The sequence below is a fragment of the Balaenoptera borealis genome (genome assembly GCF_965194805.1).
Source record: "Balaenoptera borealis genome assembly, chromosome: 1".
Taxonomy (NCBI): domain Eukaryota; kingdom Metazoa; phylum Chordata; class Mammalia; order Artiodactyla; family Balaenopteridae; genus Balaenoptera; species Balaenoptera borealis.
In genome coordinates, this window is record NC_138860.1 from 27,598,291 (window position 1) to 27,610,662 (window position 12,372).

Genomic DNA, 12,372 nt, shown 5'->3' on the forward strand with positions numbered 1-12,372 from the left:
ACTAAGCCCATGAGCCACAACTACTGAGCCTGTGTTCTAGAGCCCATGAGCCACAACTACTGAGCGCACGTGCACAACTACTGAAGCCTGCATGCTTAGAGCCTGTGCTCCGCAACAAGAGAAACCACAATGAGAAGCCCGTGCACTGCAACGAGGAGTAGCCCCTGCTCGTTGCAACAAGAGAAAGACCTTGCACAGCAACGAACACCCAATGCAGCCAAAAAATAAATAAATTTATAAACAAAAATAAATAAATAAATATGTTGAAAAATAAATAAATAAAAAGTATATGGGAGGATGTGTTATATGCAAATAATATGCCATTTAAAAAATAAATAAATAATTAAACTCATAGAAAAAGAGATCATATCTGTGGTTACCAGAGGCAGGGGGTGGGGGAACAGGGAATTAGATGAAGGCAGTCAAAAGGTACCAACTTCCAGTTATAAGATAAATGAGTACTAGGGACATAATGTACAACATGGTGAATATAAACACTGCTGTTTGTTTTATATGAATGTTGAGTATAAATTCTGAGTTCTCATCACACACAAAATTTTTTTCTATTTCTTTAATTTTGTATCTATATGAGATGATGGATGTTCACTAAACTTATTGTGATAAACTTTTCATGTTGTATGTAAGTCAAATCATTATGCTGAACGTCTTAAACTTATACAGTGCTGTATGTCAATTATACCTCTATAAAACTGGAAGAAAAAAATTGATCATGCAGTAGGCTATTAAACCTTAACAACTTTCAAAGAATTAGTATACAGTCAACATTTTTGGACTAAAATGCAATTAAATGGAAAATCAATAAAAAATAATTAGAAAATTCTCAAAAACGCTCATGAAAATTCTCATGAGTTTGAAAATTAATGCACGTAATTCTAAAAAAAACTTGTGGGTTAAAGAATAAATAATATTGTACATTACCAAATGTAAAATAGATAGCTAGTGGGAAGCAGCCACATAGCACAGGGAGATCAGCTCGGTGCTTTGTGTCCACTTACAGGGGTGGGATAGGGAGGGTGGGAGGGAGACACAAGAGGGAGGAGATATGGCGGTATATGTATACATATAGCTGATTCACTTTGTTATACAGCAGAAACTAACACACCATTGTAAAGTGATTATACTCCAATAAAGATGTTTAAAAAAAAAGAATAAATAATATTGAAGACTAGAAACTATTCTGAACTAGATGATATCACCAATATTATGTAACAGAACCTGAGGAACACAATATTTTGAGGAAAATATATCATTTAAATTAGACAACAAGATTGTGAATTCTGAAAGTAGCTGAGAATTCATGGAAAACAAAGAATAGCATAATAAACCAAAAAAAAGAAAGAAGGAACATTAAAAAAAACAAAAGTAGAAATTAATGACAGACAATATAGTCATACAAGAGAGTACAAATAAACCCCAAAGTTGATCTTCTGAAAAAGAAAAAAAAAAACTTGTAAAATGGAAAAACCAAACTGGCAGTACTGAAAGAGAAGGATGGGGGAGGGGAGAGACAGAAAAAAGAAAAAATATTAATAATAAAAAAGGGGACATAACTATATATCTAGAAGAAATTCAAATGGTAACAAAAGAATATTATGAACAATTTTATGTACTATATTTTAAAGAATAGATAAAATGGATAAATTCTTACAAAAGTATAACTTACAAAAAATAGAATTGAGAAACAATTGAATATCTGAATAATCTTGTAATTATTAATGAAATTGAATCAATATATTTTAAAATATTCCCATGAAGAAATCATCAGGTCCAGTCAGCTTGACAGCCTAGTTCTACAAAACATTTAAAGAATTTATCATTCTGCTCATACACAGACTTTTCTAGAGAACAGAAGAAACTCTTCCTAATTCATTTTATAAGGCCAGCACAAGCCTGAATCCAAAACCAGACAAGGACATTTCAAGAAAGGAAAATTATATGACAATTTCACTCAGAACTTAGAATATCTATCTATCTACTTATCTATATATATACTTACCTACCTGTCTGTGCTCCTGTCTATCTATCCTAAATCCAGCAACACGTTAAGAAGATATAATGACCAAGTTGGAAGTTGGGTTTAGGCCAGATGTGCAAGGAACACAAAGTTGAAAATCAATTATTTAGAAAATCAATTAATGTAATTCACCACGTTAAGAAATTAAAAGAGACTTCTGATTCTGGCCATTATGGACTAATAGGGTTCCAACTTGCTCTCCTGCTGTAAGCAACTAAAAAATCGAATGTGAGATGTGGAACAACTGTTTTCAGACATTGGACACAGGCAGTGCAAGACTGTGATCCCTGAAGGGGGTAAAGGAAATAAGTGAGGTGAACCTCACAACTGCCTTGCCTTTCTGCCTGTAGGCACCTTCTGGACCACAGTGTAGGGAGGGGGTCCCCAAGCAGAGCACGAGTCACTGAGTTGAGAAGATAGGGTTCAGAGTTCAGGAAGACAGACGATGCTGCAAGTTGTGGGACAGAGTTCTAGAGAGGATATAGTTACATAGAGAAAAGAGATCCAGCATTCTCCATAGGGGTCACCTTGAGACTTTGCTTGATACTAAGCGACAAAGAAGTGGGTGAAACTCCATGAATCTGGGCAAAGAATGACCTGGAAGCCTTAAGCTAAACAATTCCCAGAGCTCCACAGGACAGAGTCTGATCAGTCAGACTCGAAAGGCCTTGTTAATCATCTGGGGTACTCCATAGTGAGACCTGAAGAGCCACACCTTAATAGGAGGGCTAAACCACCCCTAGAGCATGGGCTACTACGAACCGGCCATAAAAGCTTACAAACAAGCCTCAGAAAGATCAAACTGATCTGCAAGTAATTTAATTACCAGCCAGAAAAAAAACCCCTCAACATCCTTTAAAACACAGACACTCAGCAATGTAACATTTGAAACATATAACATTCAATCAAAAAATATTATGTATGCCAATAAGCAGAAGAACGTGACCCACAACCAGAAGAAAAATCAGTCAATAAAAACAGACAGAATTTAAAAACAAACAAACCAGAAATGAAAGCTATGATAGAATTAGCAAATAAGGACTTTAATATAATTATTATAAATATGCTCAAGGATTTAAAGGAAAACGTGAACAGAATGAGGAGAGATGGAAGATTTCTGGAGACTAAAAAATATAATATACTAAATAAAAATTTCACTTACTGGGATTTATATCAGATTAAGCACTGCAGAAGAAAATATCAGTCAACATCAATACATAGTAATAGAATAGAAGCTATTTGCACTAAAGCACACAGAGAAAAAAAGACTAGGAAAAAGATCAGAGCATTTGGCCATGTGACAATATCAAAGCATTCTAACGTATGTGTAATTGGAATTTCAGAAGGAGAAGAGAAAGGGTGGAGTGAGGGGAAGCACTGCAGAAAAAGTAGTTGAAGACATAATGACTAAAATTTTTCAAAATTTTGAAAACTACAAGAAAACCACTGTCTCACAGGAAATGTTAAAGGAATTCTTCATGTGAAAGGAAAATGATGTCAGATGAAAACTTGGATCTATACAAAGAACACTGGAAATGGTAAATATGTGGGTAGATTTAAAATATTTTTTGTCATTTAAAAGTTTCTTTAAAAGATAACCATTTTAAAGCAAAAACAATGACAAAGTATTGTGTGGTTTATAACATACATAGAACTAAAATGTATGAAAACTAGCACAGAGAACGGGAGAGAAAAAATTGAAGTATACTGTTTTAAGGTTCTAACAATATATGTGAAGTGGTATAATATTATTTGAGTGTAGACAGTGATGAGGTAATGATGCAAGTTGTGAACCATGAGCAACCACTAGACACAGAACAAAACAACACCCACAGACATATGAACCTAAAACTGCCCTAGAAAAATAATTTTTAAAAAACCCCAAAGACAGATTGCTAATAAAATAGATAAAATGGAATACTAAACTTTGCTAAATAAATCCAAAAGGAGTCAGGAAAAAGGAATAAAGGAACAAAGAAAACACAGGACAAATGGTAAAAAAAAAAAGCTAAGTGGTAGATTTAGATGGAACCATATTGATAACTGCATTCCACGCGAAAGTCCAAGAGCTCCAATCTAAGAGATTGTCACACTGGGATAAAAATGCAAGATTCAATTATATGCTGTAGCTTTAAAAAAAACACCCACTTTAAATATAATGACACACAGATTGAAAATATAAAAGGATGGAAAAAGATAAAAAACATCATAAGAAAGTGTGGTTATATTAATACCAAAGTAGACTTCAGAGCAAGGAATATAACCAGGGATAAAGAAAGAGATTTTCATAATAATAAAGGGGTCAGTTCATTAAGAACATAATTCTAAATGTCTAGGCACCCAATAATAGAGCTTCAAAGTACTTGAAGCAAAACTTGACAAAAACTTGAAATGCCAAAAACTTTCATTTAAGATCAAGGAAACATTGTTTGGGAGGTCTTAGCCAAAGGCATAGAGATAAATAAATAACAGACAACATTAAAATTATATGGGTTTGAAAGGAAGAAACAGAACTGTCATTATTTGCAGATGATATAGTTGACTATGTAAAAAACTCCAAAGAATCTCAGATATATAATTAGAACTAGCAAGAGAGTTTTGCAAAATTGCTGGAAAAAAACTTTACCTATAAAAAAACAATTGCAGTCACAGGTAGGAGAAAATATTTGCAAAACAAATATCTGCTGAAGGACTGCTATTTAAAATATACAAAGAACTCTTAAAACTCAACAATAAGAAAACAAATAGCCCAATTAAAAAGTGGGCAAAAGATCTGAACAGTTATCTCATCAAACAAGATATCCAGATGGCAAATAAGCACTAAAGAGATGTTCAGTATCCTATGTCATTAGGGAATTGCAAATTAAAACAGTGAGATACCACTATACATCCATTTGAATGGTCAAAATCCAAAATACTGACAATGCCAAGCACTTATGAGGATGTGGAGCAACAGGAACTCTCATTTATTGTTGGTGGGAATGCAAAATGGTACAGCCACTTTGGAGAGTTTGGCAATTTCTTACAAAGCTAAACATATAATCCAAGCAATCACGTATCTTGGTATGAACCCAAAGGATTTGAAAACTTAAGTCCACACGAAAACCTGCACATGAATGGTTATAGTAGCTTTATTTATAATTGCCAAAACTTGGAAGCCACCAAGATGTTTTTCAGTAGGTGAATGGAAACACAAACTATGGTACATCCATACAGTGGATATTATTCAGAAAAAAAAAAATGAGGTATCAAGCCATGATAAGACATGGAGGAACCTTAAATACATATTGCTAAGTGAAAGAAGCCAAGTCTGAAAAGACTACATATTGTATGATTCCAACTGCATGGCATTCTGGGAAAGACAAAAATAGAGAGACAGTAAAAACACCAGTGGTTTAGGGATTAGGGATGTGGGAAAAAGAATAAGTGGAGCACATGGGTCTTTTGAGGCAGTAAAATTATTCTGTGTGATGCTTCAATGGTGGATATGTGACATTATGCATTTGGTAAAACCCATAGAACTGTATAATAGCACAAGAGTGAGCCCTAATATAAATGGACTTTAGTTAATAATAATGTATTAACTGGTTCATCAATTCACAAATGTGCCACACTAAAGTAAGATGTTAATGGCAGGGGAAAGTGTGTGTGTGAGAGGCAGTATATGGGAACTCTTTGTTCTGATCAATTTTTCTATTAATTCAAATCTGTTTAAAAAAATAACATCTATCATTGTTTTAAAAAATGAAAAAAGTCCATTGCATTTTTACATATGAGGAACAATGAGTCCGAAAAATATAATTAAGAAATAAAAGATATCATTTACACTAGCAAGAAAAAAATATAAGGAACATAGGGATATAGCTAACAAAATACATGAGAGCCCTTTATGGAGAAAATTATAAAACTTTATTGAAGGACACTGAAGGTCAGTATACATGGAGTGATAGATCATGTTTTTGGATAAAGACAATATCATAAAGATATTGGTTCTTTACAAATTGATAAATTAATTCAATGAAATTCCAATAGGATTTGTGTGTGGGTATGTAACTTGAGAAGTTGATTCCAAAATATACATGGAAGAGTAAAGGGCCAAGAATAACCAAATAACTTCCAGAAGAAGATGGGGAAACTTACTTTACCACATACTGAGACTTACTATAAAGCCTTAGTAATTAAGACAGGGTATCATTAGTCTGGAGATAGTAAGTAGACCAATGGAACTAGAGAGCCCAGAAACAGACTCACATATATGTGGAAACTTGATTAATGGAAATGGAACTTGTAGGTCAGTGGGTAAATGGTAGACTATTCAATGTATTGTGTTAAGGCAAATAGTTACCTACATGGAAAAAAAGAAATAGATAACTCACACACACACACACACAAAATCAATTCTGGTTGGATTAAATTCTTAAATACAAAAAGCAAAGATTAAAATATTTAGAAGAAAACGTAGGAGAATATCTTTCCAATTTAGGCGGAGAGAGGAATTTCTTAGGATTAAAAAAATATTTACCAAAGAGAAAAATACTGATATTGCTGACTACTTTAAAATGAACTTGTTTATCAAAACATACTTTAGGACTTCCCTGGTGGTCTAGTGGTTGATACTCCATGCTTCCACTGCCACGGCACGGCCAAAAACAACCAACCAACCAACCAAACAAACAAAAAACACACTTTAAAGACAGTGAAAAGACAAATACCAAACTGGGAGAAAATCTTTGTAACACATAGAATTGTCAAAGAAGAGTAGCCAGAATATGTAAATATTTTCTACAAATCTGTAAGGAAAAGATAAATAACCTAACAGAAAAATAGGCTAAAGATAGGACAGACATTTCACAGAAAAAAAAAAAAGGCCCAGAAACATAGAAAGATTCTTAATCTTATTAATTGTCAGGAAAATGCAAATTAGATGCGCAGCTAGATGCCAATTTATGCCTACCAGACTGGCAAACATTAAAGAGTTAGTCAACATCAAGTCTAGACAAGGGTGTGGAGTAATGGGAATGAAAATCTTCTGCTGGTGGGATTGGAGAGTGTTACAGCTACTTTGGAAAACAATTTTGATTACCCAATGTTGACAAGATGATACAAGGACTTTCAGATGATTTGTTAAATATTATAATATATCTAGCAGGGGCTTTGAGTTTTCCGTGATGCATGTAAGAGAAAAGTGCCATGATCCTCTTCTGATCTGTAAGAGAAGTTTTTTTCAAACATCTATAACTTTTAGGAATACTGAGACAATTTACAACATTATAACATTATAATTAAGTCAGTGAATTAAGACAAGCAACCAAATACTGGTTTCTTTGGAGGTTATTTTCACATGGTGGTTATTTTCACAGGATGTGGCAACAATTTCTAAAGTCATAGGAGTCCAACAAGACCCTGCTGCTCTGAGTTGCAAATAGTGATGAATAATCACATGTGTCCACTTTACACGGGAGAACAGGACACATTCCGTTAAAAGTTTTGAACCAAACAAGCAGATTCTTTTTTTTTTTTTTTTTTTTTCTTTGATAGAGTAGTTAGAGATCTGAAGTGATTTTACTTTTATTTCCTTCCCTTTACGCCAATCATGAAGTTTCACAGTGATTTCTGGGGTGGAAGAGGGAAGGTGATGTTGAGAATCATCAGGGCTGTGGTCCAGATGGCCCCAGGAGGTGTGGGCCTCGCTGGGGCAGCTGGAAGAGCACCGACTGCCCAGCGGGCAGGTAGGTGATGTTCGGAGGGACAGCCGGTACGTGATGTCCTCCGAGGCCTCCGACTGGTGCAGCTCAATCAGGCGGTCGCCTGCAGTGGCAAGTGAGCTGGCTATCGGCTCCGCTGCCGTGAAATCGCCCTCCGCAGAGACGATGGCGGCTGTTTCTTTCTGCTGCTCAGGCTTTCCCATCACAAGTCTGGCTCTCTCTACTTCCTGCTGAGCCGTCTGTTTGGCTCCCACCACTTCTGTGAACTCCTTTCCGAAGGTCAGAGGTGCCAAGGGTTATGTCATCCAGGATGAGCCTAAAGGTGGCTGCTCGCTCCATGAGGTCATCGCTCACCTGTCTGGAGACCAACTCTCTCTGGCGATCAGTTCTCCAGCATCCAAACGAGCCACCACGGATTTGAGGATCTCTGTAGTGATGGACGGCAGCATGCGCTCATCATAGTCTTCTCTGATGCTGGTGAAGATTCGGGGAAGTGGCTAGTAACCGGCTGGAAGGGGATGTTGACATTCTGTACATCTTTGCTTCCAGTGATTACTGGCACGTTACGTGGTGGAGGGCGGTAAACAAAGGTAATTGGTTTCTGCACCCAAGGGATGAGAAAGTGAGTCCCTTTTCTTACAACAATGTCCTGCACTCCACAGAACGGGTCAAAGGTGATGGATAGCTCTGTGCCCAGCATCTGTATTATACAAGGCAGAATTTGCCACGCCTCCTGCAACGGCTAAGGCCAGGCTGAACTTGCCGATGGACTCAAACGCTGTCTCCTTCTGCTGGACCCACTCACACCTTAGCAAGCCCTGGCTCCTCCCGGGCTCACCCACTTCCCCTCCGACACGAGGCAGAGGCAGCTGATCCCCTACATTCTCACCTGCCAAGCAGATTCTTTGAACCACTTTTGTGATGTTGAGTATCGTCCTCCTAGCGGCTGTGCGGGAGCAGGGAACAGCTCTCACCTCTGAGTAATGAAAAAAATACTTTTCAAGCCCAGGCTCTGAAATTTCATTATATGACATTATAAGAAAATAGCCTGTGGAGCTCCGTTTGACTAGCAGATGGAGAGAAGGCTGAATAGGATTTTATTTAATGAAAGTGCAGTAAGAAGAATACATTGTTTTTTTCTAAAAATTAATAAAGTTGGATGTGCACATTCCCTCCAACTTTGCAGCTCCCCTCCCAGAGAAGCGGAAACCCTTCCATCTTCCCTCCAGCCTCACAGCTCCACCCGCAGAGGAACCCTTCCATCTGCAGCAGAAGGTATGCCTTACGATATTCATAGCCATAAATTGAAACAGGCCAAATGTCCATTAAAAGTCGAATATATAAATAAAACTGTGGTATATTTGTACAACAGAATACAGCAGTGAATATGAACTATAATTGTACACATAAACATGCATGAATTAAAGAAATATGTAGAATTTTTAATTATTATTATTTTTTTTTGGCCATGCCATGCACCTTGCGGGATCTTAGTTCCCCAACCAGGGATCAAACCCGGGCCCCCTGCAGTGGAAGTGCAGAGTCCTAACCACTGGACTACCAGGGAATTCCAAAATATGTAGAAATTTTTTAAATCACAAGGGAATATATACAAAATGATTCCATTCATAAAATGTTTTGAAATAGGTATAAGCAAATAATGTACTATCTAGGGATGCATCCGTGGGTATTAAAAACCATTAAAAAGAAAAAGCACGGGCTTCCCTGGTGGCGCAGTGGTTGAGAATCTGCCTGCCAATTCAGGGGACACGGGTTCGAGCCCTGGTCTGGGAAGATCCCACATGCACCGGAGCAACTAAGCCCGTGAGCCACAATTACTGAGCCTGCGCGTCTGGAGCCTGTGCTCCGCAACAAGAGAGGCCACGATAGTGAGAGGCCCGCGCACCGCGATGAAGAGTGGCCCCCGCTTGCCACAACTAGAGAAAGCCCTCGCACAGAAACGAAGACCCAACACAGCCATAAATTAATTAATTAATTAATTTAAAAAAAAAAAGAAAAAGCAAAGGAATGATTAACACAGAGTTTGGGATAGCAGTGGGGGAAGGAGGAAGTGACTGGGGAGGGAGATGGTGCTTCTGATGTCCTGCTCAGGTTCTATTTTTTAGGCTGGGTGTTGGGTGGGGGGTACAGGAAGTGTTCGTTTTATTATTTTTCAGACTGTACATATACATCCTGTATATTCTTTCATATATATGTGTGTGTGTATATATGTATGAAACATATATATGTAAACCAAAATGTTGTTAATAAGAGTGACTAGGACATGAAAGTGCATGAACTTTTGTTGTGGAGTGAAATCGGGAAATGTTGCCCTGCTTGGGATGAGGGAGTGAAGGGACGGTTTGTCTTGGGTTTTCGGTTTTGGCTGAGAAACCATGGAACATGTCTTATGCTGACAGGAATGGTCCAGTGGAGAAAGGGAAATTGGTGTTTTGAAGGAGAGAAGGAATAATGTTGGAGCAAGTCCTTGAGAGATGAGAGAGGGTGAGATCTAGTGACAAAGGAAGGCTTGGCTTTTGAAAATAGTAAGGACGTTTTCCCACTATAACACAGACAGTGACTCTGGGTACAAGCTCCAATGAGTATGTAGGTTGAAAAATTGGAAGCTGTGAGATAATAGTAAATATATGTCTTGGTCTTTGGCCCCAATTCCAAGCACAGAGCTCCTAGAACCTTTCCTTGTAAATTCCTAAGTGATACGAGCCCCAGGAGCAGCTTTTGTTCTATCGAGGCCACTCTGGGTGGGTGCCTGATGGCCCCTGGTCTCCAGAAAGACTAAGCTACGATTAGAGGCTTGGAATTTCTACCACCCACCGATTCCCCCCCCCACCCCCCGCCACTTCTCTAGAAGGGTGAGAGGGGCTGAAAATGGAGTTAATAATTGATCATCCCTGTGTGAAGAAGCCTCCATAAAATCCCAACAGTATGAGGTTTGGAGAGTTTCCAGTGGCTGAACACATCCGCATACCAGGAGGGTGATGCACCCCAACTCCACGGAGACAGAAGCTCCTGTGCCCAGGATGCTCTCAGACCTCGCCTTGTATTTTTCTTTACCTGGTTGTTCATTTGTATTTTTTTTTATCATATCCTTTAATACACTGGTAAATGGAAGCGTTGCCCTGAGTTCTGTGAGCCTCTCTAGCAAATCAGACTCAAACTTGGGAACCTCCGATTTGTACCCAAGCTGGACAGAAATTGTGGGCAACCTGGGGCCGTACTACTAGTGATTGGCATCTGAAGTGGGGGGCAGTCTTGTGGGACTGAGCGCTTAACCTGCGGGATCTGATGCCATCTCCAGGTAGACAGCGTCAGAATTAAGTTGTAGGAAAACCAGCTGGTGTCGTGGAGAACTGCTTGGTGTAGGGAAAATCCCCACACATCTGGTGAAGAAGTGCCACAAGTGAAGTGTTCTGTGTGACAGTAAGGGAGAAACAAGGGAGGGAGAACTGGGTATTTTCCCCCATTACAGAGGTCAACTGCCTAAATTGTCTCTATTTTCAATGAAGCACAAAGTGAGGTTCTCAACTGAAATGCGTGTGGGGAACACGTGGGAGGTTTGAAGAGATAAAGTCTGAAGTGTCATCCAGGAGAGCAACGAGCAGGCTTACAAGGGACCTGCAGGAAACCGCGTGTGGTGCTGAGAGACGGGAACGTTAAGATAAAAGTGGTCAGCCCAGCCGTGTGACTTCACCCTAGCAACATTCAGCGGATCAGGCACGGGCACAGGGAGGTCTGGGTCTGAACAGGGCTGGGTTTGCCAGGCTATGAGATGAAGGGAGAAAAGGGCACAGAAGTGGAGGATCCTGAGAAGGAAACAGTTTAATTACTGACCGTGGAATTTAGGCTGAGAAGAAAAATGAAAGATGGGGCAGGGAGTAATATTAGTAAAACGAGGGCTGAATTTAGTGGATTTGGGATCTTAATGCGGTCAAAGACTTGTCTCAGTGTGTGGGGTACTCAGGGGAGCTGGGAAGTTAGTGGTCAGAGATTACTTGAAATGGAGATTTTAGCAGAGGCGCAGTTACTGGTGACGACAAGTCTAAGGTTTGCGTGCTTGGCGGAAGTGAGGAGATCAGGAGCCTGAGACAGTGATGGTAGTTCTCAGCCCAGGATAGGGCTGCCTACCTCCTGGGGGCAATATGCGTGGGGACGTTTAATGTGGCCACGACTGTGGAGCTGGTAAAACGCTGGTAATTAGTGGACAGAGTGTAGAGATGCCACATGTCTTGTAATGGGCAGGACCGTCTAGCACAAAGGATTGTCCTACCCTGATGGCAATAGAGCCCCAGCTGCGAAACACTGGGCTAGGGTATCGGATGGGTCACCTGCATGAATGCAGAGTCACTGATGACAGGAAGAAGGTGGAGAGGGAGACAGAGGAGGAGAGGGAGAGCAGAAGAGAGCCACGAGGGAGCAGCTGGTAGAACTTGGTAGCAGGGTTTCAGTGGAGCCGGAGATTTGGAAGCAAAGAGGAATGGGAGACCGAGGGCACATACCCCGAGGGAGAGAGCACCACAGGGGAGAGCTGGGTTTCAAGAGAGGTCAAGAAGCATTTGAAAAAGTGGAGGCTATTGGGCATTTTCCTGTCACAGACGGGGAGTTCCAGAGGGT

The 12,372-nt window shown here is 39.4% G+C and overlaps 1 protein-coding gene and 1 pseudogene across 2 annotated transcripts in view; both read right to left on the reverse strand.

Moving 5' to 3' along the window:
• Positions 1-12,372, reverse strand: part of CATSPERE (catsper channel auxiliary subunit epsilon) — a 422,009-nt gene that overhangs the window by 85,933 nt on the left and 323,704 nt on the right. The gene's annotated exons all lie outside the window — the stretch shown is intronic.
• LOC309605429 (prohibitin 1 pseudogene) lies at positions 5,474-10,544 on the reverse strand (annotated as a pseudogene). The gene has a single exon. The product of its transcript is annotated as a prohibitin 1 pseudogene (transcript).